We start from the raw sequence: 11685 nt of genomic DNA, 5'->3' as shown, positions 1-11685 counted from the left end.
TTTTGTTTAGAGTGTCCAAACCAGTCATTGCACGAAGTGTTTGGCTACCGATCACTTCTCCAAGGCCCATTACTGGAGGTGAGCAAACAGAGAGCTCTCCCCTTCCCTCCCAATTAGTTCAGATTGCAGCCGACCTTCAGAGATATCTATTGCACAGGTGTTTTTCTTGTGATGATGCTGTGAAAATAATTTTCTTTTTTGAAGAGCTTTCTTGCTATCCTCTCCCCATGGCAACTTTTGAAAATTTGTTAAAACGCACACACGCACACAAACCTCTCAGGCCATCCACAGGCTCTCTAGGTGAGTGGGGACAAATGGCAGGCTATCAAAGACGTGTACCCAGGACAATCACGCAGTTGTGATCATTTGAGGAGTCTACACCCTCTCTCCTGCAGGCCCCACTGCATTGGCTTTTTCTTTTATTTTCTCCTCCTTTTCCTAGTACACAGTGAGACAAGGTAGGCTTAAGCCAAAGGGAGAGATTAGGCATCTGCATTATTAAGTAAAATGCACAAGAAGCAGTTTGATCCACATCCTTTAAAACCGACAAGGGAGATTTCATGGTGTCCGTCTCTGCTCAGGATGGGTAGCAAGTGGGTTCAGTCATTGGTTTCTTCAGGGAACCTTGTCCTATGACACGGAGGCTAGAGACCTGATAGTTCCGTGTGCTTCTAGAAAGAAAAAGAAAATTATAGAGCAGGTACATCAAGGGTCCAAGGAAACCCTATTCTATCCTGGAGAGTTGGGATGCTCTAGTATGAGCTACAATACTCCAATGACAGTGAAACTCATTACATTATATTAACAGACGCCTCCTCAAATAGATGCACATCCTTGGTGTGGGAGAAAAAATAACCCGTGCCTCAGATTTTGTTAAGCAATGGACTCATTTTAAGCACCCCCCACTTCTTATGGATGTGACTTTGTTAGGGACCCTTATCTAAAAGCACCTGTATTGAGAAAGCCAGAGCCACAGTACACCACCATGTAGTGTTTATTTCTTGGAGAGATAAAAAAAAATGGCTGTTTCTGTCTTACCTTTTTGGCCTTGACATGAGACTGTCAATCGGGGAATTATGCTGGAGCTAGGATTTAACGGCAACGCCAGGAATTGGAAACAGCAGCTGAGGACCAGATTTAAAACCCAACGGATGGTGTTTCTTGGTGCTTTCATGGAGCATGAATGAAGAGGTAATTTTAAAATAAGCCGCATCCTATTTGAAAAGATTAAGAATTAGCTTGGATGTGTGTAAATGTTTGGGCTAAATATGGCCAAGGGCTGCACTGCCTTTAAATGGCTTGGCACTCTGAAAATGATGGAATCAGGCGTCGCAGTAATGCAAGTGTCCACCTAATGGAACTAAATTTGCAAGATAGGTGCACAGTGGAAAAGAAGGGCAGACAAGTGGTGCCGAGAATCTGAGTGAAACGGCACCAAAGAATGAGACACATTGAGTTTAATGACTGACCTGGTCGGGAGCCTCACCGCTCTGACAATGAGATTGTGAATTATCCTATTATGATAAGCAGGTGGATCATCTTATTAACGCGCCCCAGCCTTTCACATTTGTATTTAACTTTAAATTGAATGGAACAATCTCAGAGCACTCTCCCATCCCTTAAAGGAAATAGAAGCTAATGCCCCGACGTTTTTTCTCTGTCGCTTCATACATTTTCCCCCTTCCAGAGACACACGTTCAGCCCTGACAAACTGTAATGCGGAGGCTTTCATTTGGATATAGCCTGGTGTCTGGGAAGTTTCCCTGCAAATTCCCTTAAATCCAGAGGAGCTGAAGGAGATTCTAAGAAGCTGTGCCCCTCTTAATGACTCCACATGACAGCATCCTTGGAATTCTGATTTGGAGGCTGTCAGCCACTCGATAGCCTCTACTCTACAGAGTGGCAGATGAACCAGGATCCAATGTTTTCTGAATACATCCCCAGCATAACTCTCCTCTTAGCCCCAAATTAGGCAGTGAAATAATATTGGTTTAGAAACACTTACCAGTCACCTGCTTAGTACCATAAATTCTAGCCTGGCAGAGCCTTCACACAAAGAAAACACCATCCCAGAAGCTTGATACCTGTGAGTCCGGGAAGGAAAGGGCTGTTTCAGACTCCCCAGGTATCAAGGAAAGGGCTGTTTCAGACTCCCCAGGTATCAAGGAAAGGGCTGTTTCAAACTCCCCAGGTATCAAGGGAAGGGCTGTTTCAAACTCCCCAGCCTAAGCGGTCTGCTCTCCTCCCACTCCACGTCTTTCCCCCCTCAGGGTTTTGTTTCCTTTCAGCATATTTTTTGAAACGAATCAGCCACATAAAAGGTACCACTGTTAATCTACTGTTTGTCTTGGTCTTCACTGCAGCTTCTTAGAAGAGAGAGTGCAAACAAAGCAAGAATTAAGGTCATTCCATTTAAATCCTCCAGAGAGGAAGACAAGGGCTAAGTTATTGCTGAGGACTGCAGACAGGAGGGCTGAAAGAAGCAGGATTTAAAAAAAATAAAACCACCCTCGCTGTTTATTATTTCCCATCCACAGAGAACTCCCCCACCCCCATATTTGTGAAGGGATTACCTCTGGTCTTCAGAGATTAGTAGAAAGCCTAGACAATCCCCTGGCCCTCAGTCTACCCTGCTTCAGAGAGCTTTTTTTTTTCCAGAAAGGGTGTGCGTGCTAGACCCCAAAGCTGCCAGGGGTATGGAAACAAAGGTAACTGTAGAACATTCCGGATAGACAGGATCACGTCCTCAGCATCCGTCTGAGTTAACGAAAATAATTTATGAGACAGCACCATAGTAGCCATGTTGTAAACACTGGCCCTATTCCTGGTTTTGTTGGTTTTGGTTTAAGTCAGTTGCCATAATTATCTACCAAGCATAACTAAAATATATGAGCGTTTGTTGTTCAATCAGCAGGTCTGCCTATCTGAGCGATACACTGTAAAATCGCGTCTTTTAAGAATCAAAGTCTATGCCCCTAGAGGCATAGTGGGTGTGGCTGCTGTGTCCCCTGAACGTCGGTAGGTGGCTGAGAAGAGAGAGGATATGTCTATACTCCATGTTCTGACCGTGAACTTCTGAATGACTACCAGCCTAACACTCCCTGAGAAGAAGTGAGCCTGAGACAACCATGAGTCCAACCTCAGGGGTCCAGTGCTGCATATGCCCAGACAGCTCCCAGGACCAGGAGCAAGCTGGAGACAAGAAGAATCGCGACAGGAAGTGAACCCGAGGCAGACGACTCTCGCGCTAGGCCACTTGGGAGGGCTGGATGAGAATTGAGCCCAAGATAACCAGACCAGCGCCATAGGACCTGGATGGGGAGCACCAGTGGGCACTACCCAAGCCTGGGGAACATACATGCCGGACACCTGCCTGGTGCCATAATGCAGAAGTGGGACATAGCACTCCTGAGATGAACCCAGATACCCCAGGTGCCTCTAAGAGGAGCAAGTAAGTAGTGGAGAAACGGAGGAGAAAAAAACAGAAGAATGTGGGTACAGTGAAGAGAGGCAGAGCTGGAGACTCAAAGGTAGTAAGGAACAGCCTGATGTGAGCAGCTGGCAATTCCACATGGGACCATGGTGGGGTCCTGGCCTGAAGTGTGCAGGGGCTGTTACCACCAAAGGCCAGGCAGACATCCCTGGTCTGGGCTGAAGGCTGTGCAGAACTGGCTCCACCCCTCACCTGGGCATCATGGAAGAACTGGCCCTGGGGGCATGAGATAGGAGAGATAACTCACCCCTATCTGTCTGTGTAGTACTTGGGAGAGCACTAGCACGTCGTGGGAGTTGTTGGTGAACCAGCCCTGAGGACACAAGTGTGGGGTGGGCACTGAATCTTGCCTGGGCAGCACAGTAAGCTGGCCCCACAGGAGCAAGTGTGGGAGAGTCAGCCCCACCTCTTGCTTGCTATGTGGTGATAAAGGAGAGATCTCTTCCCTTTTGCCTTCACCAACAGTAGCAGGTGGGAGAGTTGGAGGAGAATAGGGAGGCATCATGAGAGCAGGAGAGCTGGCCCTGCACCTCACCTGCTGCAGCATTTCGAAGAGAAGGCTTCGCACCACAGTAGAGATGGCTCTGGATGTGGAGGTTGTGGGTGAGCCACCCCGAAGGGCATGAGTGTAGGAGAGCTGGCCCTGTCTCTTGTCTGTTGGGCAGTGGCACACATGAGGATGAGGGAGAGATATCTCCTCCCCTTCCTTGTCTCTCACCATCTCTGGCCAACAGGAGAGCTGGAGCCAGGATCTTGAGAGTGGGAGGACTGACCATGTCCCTCACCAACTGCAACTCTCAGGAGAGTGGGCCCTGCACCTTCCTTGGGGACCAGGGTAGAGCTGGCCCTGGTTGTGGGGGTTTCCGGTGGGTCAACTCTGAGGCCACGAGTGTGGGAGAGCCAGGGAACTGACCAGCTCAGATGCCTCTCATACAAATTAAAGTTCAATTTGTAGATGATGAACTCAGTCTAGAGAGGTGGAATAACTCATCTAACGCCGTGCAGTCAAAGAGAAAACCTGGAATCTGAAATCCAAAGGATCAGAGTCCAGATTCTTTACTTGAATCTTGGTGTTACATTTCCTTTCAGCACAGTCATAACCTGTCTTCCTCACTGCAAACTTGGAAGGCAGGGATTGTTCTCTTTAATTTGCAGTTTCTCTTGTGTGGTCCTTTCAAGAATCCATGAAGTGGGCATAAACCAGACATCCTCACGAATGGTCAGTGCACATCACATGAGAAGATGCTTGTAACAGCATTTCATGAAGGGCCTCAGGTAGGGTGTGATGTATATGGGCATACGTCCCAGCACCTAAGATACACAGAGGAATTTGTGCTGAGTGGGTCTCAGGGCCACTGTTCCTGCCCCTCTACCTCCTGCCAGTACCCAGGTCCTTGGGACGGAGCCTAAGGCAGGTAGCTCCGGTGGGGGAGAGGACATTGGCTACTACCAAGGCACATCGAGGACGCTTTCTACTTTTAAATCTAAACAACAGCAACACACAAAACTGAAAGCAAACTGGGAAACCTGCTCCCAACAACAAAAACCGAAAGCCAGGAAACAACCTGCTGTCATTAGGAAACAAATTTCTAAGCTCAGTTATTGAATAAGGGTTTTATTAATTTTTATTTCTAGAACTTGGGCAGTTTGGCATATTCTAGACCCACGATGGGCAGTTGTTGCGCGGAGAGAAAATGTTTGCATTTTCATTGCTTTAACAATAGCAGCAGCACTGGGCATTGCAGCACACAGCTGTAAACTGAGCACTCTGAAGGTGGAGGCAGGAGGATCAAGAATTCAGGCCAGCCTTAGCTACATAGCAAGTTCAAGGCTAGCTTGAGCTATGTGAAACCCCATCTAAAAATAATATAATAACAAAGCATAAATATAATAAAGTGCACTCATTTATTTATAATAAACATAATAAAAATAAAACAATGGTACTTTTAATAACTGCCACTGTTTATGGAGCATCCACAGTGTGCCAGGCAGTAAGTTCCACACACTGCCTGTTACCTCACTTTATTCTAACACCAAGACCGTGATGTTTTTATCATTACAGATAAGGGAAAACCAGCGTTCGGTGACTCATCATAGTCAGTAGCAATGTTGCCCATAGGGCTATGCTGTCTTTTTCCAGACCCTGTTCTTACACTAGGCTGCCCCTTCAAGGGAGCCGTTCCTCGCTGGAGCTGAAAAAGAGTCCAGATCGTTTCGGATCCTGGCCTTTTCAGTAGATGGAGCAGTTTTCGCCAGGCGGACCTTTAGCGAACACTCGGGTTCAGAAGAGCTGTCTGTTTCAATTGTCTGCTCAAGTCCCAGAAAAAAAAATAGAGAATCACCTTTGCAATGCTTTGGGGGGAATCCCATTCGTGTGTAGACCTCCCTCCGGAGGGAGCGGGGCTCCTCCCCTCTCCCAGAGCATTGAGTTTCCCAGGCAGGGCGAGATCTGTTTGCAGCACCCTTGGCATTTGCTGGGTCGGCCCAGCAGTCCGCAGTGTTTGATCATGGCTTGCCCTGTTAAATCATCACATTGTATGTTCACCCTTTCTTGGAAAACGGATAGGATTAAGTTGCGTTTTAAAGCCTTAACAAATCACTGTTGATTTAAATCAAAATAAAGCCAAACGCTGAGATAGGTTTTCTTTTTAAAGATGAAATTCCAAACACTTCTGGCCCAGCAGTCATTTTCATCCAGAGACTTTTCCATTCTCTCAGAAATCGCAGTACACAGTTGTAAGCATGTTAAGCTCTTGGTAGCAAATATAAGAACCATGATCAAAGATGCTATCACCAGAGAAAAGGCTGCACATGAAATTGCCTCCTTTTAAATGATATAAAAAATTTTTTTACTAAGAGTCCAGCCTATTCTCCTGCAAACTTTATTAACTTACAAACTAAGGCAAGAATGAATTATGTTATATCTATTTATTTATTAACATCCTTTCTTCTGAGGAAAATGCTGAGAAACATTATAGGGACCAAATGGAAGAAAAGATATCAAAACACTAGCATTAAATATTTCTAAATAAGATAGGACTTTGGGCATTTGATTTCTGTGGAACCATTTGTTTTTGTAATATTGTCATATGATTAGCTGCAAATTTTCGAGGCTGAGAAACTAGAGCTAGTCCAGGAATGCTGAGTTGACCACAGCAGTGATTTAGAGTCTGTGTTCCACAGTCCACAGATGGCAAACAAGACGGGACTAAGCTTTCAGTAAGATGTATCAGTCCAGTCATTAGACGAGTTCTGGGGCTTTCCTGTTAGCAGATTGTCTCTCCTTAGAGTGAGCTGGATAGAAAAATAAGACCAATATGGCTGCCTAATGACTTCTTTAATAAAAAATTCCTTTCAGAAGACAATGTAAAAATTAAAACACCTACTACTATCTTTCTCTATTCAAAATAAAAGAAAAACAAAATCCAGACAATTAAACTTCTTTTATGATTTCTAGGTACTAATGTAATTAAATATCAGACTTAAAATTATTAGAAATTGCCCAGTAAAAAAATTCTCTTCAAGGTGAGGTAAGTGAACAGTACACAGAATACTCTTTTGCCATTGACTGTGGTGATGAGTGGCAGAGCTAAAAGAAAAACTGTAATACTGGGGTATCAAAATGCACTGTATATTTTCAATATGGATAGAGGCATATGGTTCTTATAGCCGATAGTTCAACTTAAAAATTCATCTACTGTGCAGTAGTAAGGGACCATGCAAATTCACTAGACACCTTCCAGCTTTGAGTTTTGACCTTTCCTGATATAGGCTACTATCTTAGTAACTGTTCTCTTGCTGTGAAGAGACACTGTAACCAAGAAAACTCTTATAAAATGCAGCATCTAACTGAGGGCTTGCTTATAGTTACAGGTTGGTCCAATATCCTCACTACAGGAAGCAAGCACGGCGGTACCCAATATCCTCACTACAGGAAGCACGGCGGTACCCAATATCCTCACTACAGGAAGCATGGCGGTACACAAGGCACTGGAAGAGTAGCTGCAATCTACATCCCTCCGATAAGGTCACACCTCCGAATCCTTCAAATCCTCAAACATTCCCACTCTCTTGTGATGAAGCATTCCAGTGTGAGCCTATGGCTACTTTCATTTAAACCACCACAGACACTCTACGATGGGCAGCTCTCTGCCCTACTGTCACTGGGTGAACAGCAAATGCCCTACAGGACACTCAGCTACTAAGCTAAGGTTGTGCGTAGTAAATACATATGTGGTATTTAATATTTTCAGTTCAAAACGGGCTTATTAAAGTGTATGTCACCCCGAGTCAAGAAGTGTCTGTGAATCTGATTGCCTTTCCCCGGAATGTTGTAAGCATTGATTTCTACAACTGCATGAGACAATGTCTAATTTGGACACCCAGGACCGCTTTACAACTTATGTTAATCTAATAGGGAAAACCTCTCTTTAATTTGACACTACTTGGTTTTCAGATGGGGTTTCACAGGCTATGTGTGAGTCAGCTCCTCTAATCACTCTTCAGAGCAAAATCAGAGTGCCACCATGGAGTCATCCTCCGCCCAGGACGGAGGCGCTTGCGTGCCACATTCTGTGTGCTCTCCATCTGTCCAAACGGCCTGGGGTTACTCAGATTCTACCCTTGTCCTTCTTGAGACGGTCAGTCTGGGCTTACTAAGTGCTTTGAGGCAGACCTCTCCAGAAGCTCTCAATACTCGAGGAGGAAAGTGGGTTCCCTGGCAGTCTGTCCTATTATTAGAACAGTCCTTTTAGTCAACCCCCTTTTAGTAAACCCCCTTCTCCCACCTTGCCCATCAGGAAAACCCTCCCAGAGCCCATCTGCAGGGTTGAACCTCACTGTGCACTCACTTCTGGTTTGAGTTGTGCTTCTTTCCCTTTGCCGCTTTGCTCTCAGCAATGCCGTCTCCTTTGATAGGATATTTTTAGAGATTTTAACCTGCTGATTGAAATATATGTTTTTAATAAGCCCAGGAACTTACTTTTAAAAAAAATAATCTGTCTTTTTAAAGGTTGGGACTAGGAATGAAAGCATAGCATGTTTTGGTCTACAGTTCCCTAAAGAGACATTGACCCAGTAGTTTGCAGATAATTTATATACACCCGGAGTTGTATTCAGAAGCCAGTAGGACATACAGCTGCATGGCAACTCACTGTTAAATTGCTACTCTGTACTCTTGAAATGTTTTAATGATAAAAATACTGTCTATTTGGTGTCTGGTCATGTAATCTGCAGGCTTTATTTTTTTAAAAAAATAAATGTTGATATTCCACAGCACCAATTTAATGTCTTTCTGCTGTTGTCCCCCCTCCTCTGCTACACACATCAAATCTGTCTGTCTGTACTGTCTGGTCACCAGGGCTAAAATCCTGGGACTCATCTAGGAGTTGATCACGATTTATTTATCAGGTCCATGCGCTGAGCCTTGGTGTCAACCTTGTGTTAGTATTAAAATGTGTTGGAACCTTTGAGAGGAAAAGCCTAGTGGAAACACATTAGGTCAATGGAATGAACCCTTAGAGGGAATTTGGTCATTGGTACTTCTCTCATTGCCCCCCTGCAAGGTGAGTTAAGTAGCTTCACTCTATTATATACTTTCAGCCACGATGCTCTGTCTTGCCACGTGTCTGGCAACAATAGAGACAATTACCAAGAACAGAAACTGAGCCGAAATATATTAAACTGAGTTTGACTGGTACTACATATATCGACAAAAGTAAATTGACAGACTTCTTGTTGTATCTGACTTTTCCTAGTTAAATCTTCCAAACCTTGGTTTTTCTTTCTTCTTTATTCTGTGTATGTGTGTGTGTGTGGTACACATGTGTGTATATGTGTTCATATATATACATACATGTGGAGATCAAAAGATAAAATGGCCTGCATCTTTTGGAAATTGTCAGTCTTTTTTGGCAAAGGGGGTTTCTTACTGGCCTGTACCTCCCAAAGTCAGTTGTCTGACCAACAAGAAAGCTCAGCCAGTCAGCTCAGTCTCTGCACCCCTGGTGCTGGGATTATAGACACTCTCTACTACCTCTGGCCTTTTAAAATGCAGATTCTAGCTTCCTGTCCAGACGACCCAGTGACCATAGGGCAGAGAGCTGCCCATGGTAGAGTGTCTGTGGTGGTTTAAACCAAAGTAGCCCCAGAGGTTCATTTTGGAATGCCTAGTTACAACAGAGTGAAAGTGTGTGTGTGTGTGTGTGTGTGTGTGTGTGTGTGTGTGTGTCCATTCATCTGTCAATGGGTACCAACTTGAGTCTGTATCTTAGTTACCGTGAGAAGCATCTCAAGCGTAAGCATGCAGTTGTCTCACTCAGGTTATCTCTTGGCTGCATACTGAGAGAGGTAGCCAGACCATTTTTAGTTTTCCAATGGAACACCATCCCATTTTCTATAACGGCTGCACTGATTTACCCTCCCATCAACTGCGTGTAGAAGTTCCCCTTTTCCCACATCCATACCAGCCTTTATTATTCTCCAAGTTTTGATGAGAGCCATTTTAACTGGCAAGGCTTCTCCATAAATGATGACCGACTTTAAACAAGGTACCAGTCTGGCTTTTCATAGTTACTGTTCGTATACTAAAAACATAAGTTGAATGATTGCATAATGGAAGACCTTCTGTAGCTTTGACCTGAGGTTCTCTGATTTGCCCTCTTGGTTTATCCACTGTATTTATTATTTTAAGATAAACCTCAAAGCATTTGCAAGGTCCCATATAATCTAGTTACCAGATAACTTGGACGGGCTTTCCTGTCTCAATTTTCTCCCTAATAAAATGTCAATACTTGAGCTTCTCCTAAGGTCCTAGTTATCCCCTTTCCTCGGTGTTTCTCTTGCTTGAGTGCTTCTAACAAGGCCTAACCTGTGCTACCACTTTCTCTAAGCCTGTCAGACTCTGGCACAAAGATCCGACCCCCTTTTTCAACTGCCTAGGATGCACATTAGAATGAACTTTCTCTCAAGCCCCGTGTTTCTGTGTGCTGCTTATGTAATGGTGTTGTGCTCGTGTCCCAAAGGACATGCTCCCAGAGGTAGGAACCATGTCTTGCTTATTTTTGTTTCTTTCAGTAACTATCACAGTGCTTGGCCCAGAAGGCTTCTCATAAATGTTGATTGACTTCAAATGAGAAGCCAGTCTGGTTCTTTGTTGTTTTGTTTTGTTACTATCTGCTTCTGTTCATATACTAAAAACTTAAGTTGAAAAATAACTGTGTAATGAAAGACCATCTCAGATGATATGGTTGGAAATATTTGCTAGATATAAAATTACCCCATGAATATAAATTATCATTGCAAAGGCCCAAATATCTAAAGTAGTGTAAAATAAGAAAGAGGAAAAAGAAAATTTTAACATTTGATGGGAGCTTCACTTCACTTTTGGTTGCTTGCATTCAAATATTAGGATGATTCTTATATATAACCTTTGAGTGGTGTTAAAAGATAATACTAGCTTGAGGTCTATGTAGAAAGTAGGATCAAGCAGCAATGATGGTCTGGTAGGATGGCTGAGTTGGCAAGGGTGCTTGTCCTCAAGACCGATGACACAGACACAAGCATACAGAGAGAGAGAGAGAGAGAGAGAGAGAGAGAGAGAGAGAGAGAGAAGAGAGAGAGAGAGAGGAGAGAGAGAGAGGAGAGAGAGAGAGAAGAGAGAGAGAGGAGAGAGAGAGAGAGGAGTGAGAGAGAGGGGGGAGAGAGAGAGAGAGGAGAGAGAGAGAGGAGAGAGAGAGAGAGGAGAGAGAGAGAGAGAGAGAGGAGAGAGAGACAGAGAGACAGAAGAGAGAGAGACAGAGAGAGAAGAGACAGAGACAGAGACAGAGGAGAGAGAGAGAGGAGAGAGAGGACACAGAGAGAGACAGAGAGAGAGACAGAGAGAGAGAAGAGAGAGAGACGGAGACAGAGACAGAGGAGAGAGAGAGGAGAGAGGAAAGAGGGGGAGAGACAGAGAGACAGAGAGACAGAGACAGGAGAGAGGGGAGAGTCAAAGAGAGAGAGAGAGAGGGAGAGAGAGAGAAAATATTAATTGTAAAGCTAGGAAAGCAGGAGGAGAAAGATGAAAAGAAAACATGCCATCTATGAACCTGAGAGGGGACAAGAATTTCTAAAAACCACAGCACGCTCTTGAAAAGGAAGCTTCCTACACGTTTTGGTGAAACCAGAGTGTAACATAAAGACGGCATTATCAT

The 11685-nt window shown here is 44.4% G+C and overlaps 1 long non-coding RNA gene and 1 other non-coding gene across 2 annotated transcripts; one reads left to right on the top strand and one right to left on the bottom strand.

Moving 5' to 3' along the window:
• Nucleotides 1-402: 402 nt before the first annotated feature.
• LOC108351238 (uncharacterized) lies at nt 403-2289 on the bottom strand. The gene is made up of 3 exons (XR_015623041.1): nt 2006-2289; nt 1039-1214; nt 403-671 (listed from the first exon to the last, which is right to left on the bottom strand). It is a non-coding gene; the product is annotated as an uncharacterized LOC108351238 (long non-coding RNA).
• Nucleotides 2290-2968: 679 nt separating this feature from the next.
• LOC120093450 (small nucleolar RNA SNORA17) lies at nt 2969-3099 on the top strand. The gene has a single exon (XR_015623619.1). It is a non-coding gene; the product is annotated as a small nucleolar RNA SNORA17 (small nucleolar RNA).
• Nucleotides 3100-11685: the final 8586 nt, after the last annotated feature.

The sequence above is a fragment of the Rattus norvegicus genome, chromosome 6, assembly GCF_021556685.1.
Source record: "Rattus norvegicus strain SHRSP/BbbUtx chromosome 6, alternate assembly SHRSP_T2T, whole genome shotgun sequence".
Classification (NCBI taxonomy): domain Eukaryota; kingdom Metazoa; phylum Chordata; class Mammalia; order Rodentia; family Muridae; genus Rattus; species Rattus norvegicus.
The sequence above is the reverse complement of the archived record's forward strand: the minus strand, read 5'-3'. Positions and strand labels throughout refer to the sequence as shown.